This window comes from Priapulus caudatus, unplaced genomic scaffold (genome assembly GCF_000485595.1).
Source record: "Priapulus caudatus unplaced genomic scaffold, Priapulus_caudatus-5.0.1 Scaffold33, whole genome shotgun sequence".
In the NCBI taxonomy this organism is placed as follows: domain Eukaryota; kingdom Metazoa; phylum Priapulida; class Priapulimorpha; order Priapulimorphida; family Priapulidae; genus Priapulus; species Priapulus caudatus.
In genome coordinates, this window is record NW_014577094.1 from 700,963 (window position 1) to 702,530 (window position 1,568).

General features: G+C 51.6%; 1 protein-coding gene across 3 annotated transcripts in view; it reads left to right on the plus strand.

The window, feature by feature from the left end:
* The window catches only part of LOC106816844 (transmembrane and coiled-coil domains protein 1-like), a 99,020-nt gene that overhangs the window by 24,313 nt on the left and 73,139 nt on the right, over positions 1 to 1,568 (plus strand). The gene's annotated exons all lie outside the window — the stretch shown is intronic.

Below are 1,568 nucleotides of genomic sequence, written 5' to 3' on the forward strand. Positions count from 1 at the left end.
TACAGAGAGGCCCTCGACCCTGGCCTGAAGCTTGCCCTCACTCTGTGGCATCTTGCCTCTGGGACCAAGTATCACTCAATGTCCTATGGGTGGAGGGTGCCTCACAACACCATATCCCTGCTCATCCCAGAAGTGTGCCAGGCCATCATCGATGAGTACAAGGATGAGGTGATGAAGTGTCCCACCACTCCTGAGGAATGGCGTGCCATATCTGACAAGTTCATGGAGAGGTGGAACTTCCCCCCATACCTGTGGTGCACTTGATGGCAAGCACGTCAACTGCAAGTGTCCTCCAAACAGTGGTTCCCTATACTACAACTTCAAAGGGTTCTACTCCGTTTTCCTCATGGCGCTCGTGGATGCTGATTACAAGTTCATCTGGGCAGACATCGGCGGTATGGGATCAGCATCAGATGCTCAGATCTACAATGCCTCTGAGCTGAATAAATGCGTTGAAGATGGTAGTCTAGGCTTCCCTGATCCCGCTTCTCTTCCCAACACAACCAGGGTGTGCCCTACTTCTTCGTCGGTGACGATGCCTTCGCCCTACGACCCAACATGATGAAGCCGTTCAGCCTCTGAGGTATGACGCGGCCGGAGCGCATCTTGAACTAACGGCTTTCCCGAGCCAGGAGGGTCGTAGAAAATGCTTTCGGCATCCTGGTTAACCGTTTCCAAGTTCTTCTGAGCACGATGCAGCAGCAGCCAGAGACCGTCAAGCTCATTGTCACGGCATGCATGACCGTTCGCTGGCTGTGCGTTGAATGCGTGGTGCATGCGCGGACCATTCGTTCACATTTAACATGTGCGCCGTGTATACGCTCTGTATGCGCCCTGTATACGCGCAGCGCGCTAGCAACACGCTGTGCATTCGTTGTCAACTCGCTAGCTTCTTCCAAATCCTGACAAAAGTTGGGCGCACAACGACGCACTGATCTTATTTTCCATTTTTTCAATGCGCGGGCCGTGCGTCGCGTATGTGTGACTGGGCCATTAGAAAGTATTCCAAACTCAAAAAAAGTTGTACGCTTATTACCTCCGCGCAACGGAGTTGCAACGGAGGTCATGTAATCGGTCTCGTGTGTGTGTGTGTGTGTGTGTGTGTGTGTAGCCTTGGCGCGATCGATTCAGCAGAAGCTCACCTTAGGGCGTCGAGTCAGCAGCAGCTCACCTTAGGGCGTCCAGTCAGCAGCAGCTCACCTTGGGGCATCCAGTCAGCAGCAGCTCGCCTTAGGGCGTCCAGCAGCAGCCAGCAGCGAGCCAGCTGTTATACACATACATGTTACACGCTCGCGGAGGTATGCACTCTCCATGAGTGCCCTCTGTCTAGTTGAGTTTGTTTTTCTTACTGAATTTTGTATCTGAGTGCAGGCACTGGCATTATTTCGTACAAAAGTGATCAGCACTAAATAAACCATACTTTACTGCCAGTAAAAGCTGGAGTTGTTTTGTTTAAATCTTGCGCTCACTTTCTCTTCCTCTCTCTCTCTCTCTCTCTCTCTCTCTCTCTCTCTCTCTCTCTCTCTCTCTCTCTCTCTCTCTCTCTCTCCATTTCTTTCTTTGTCTCT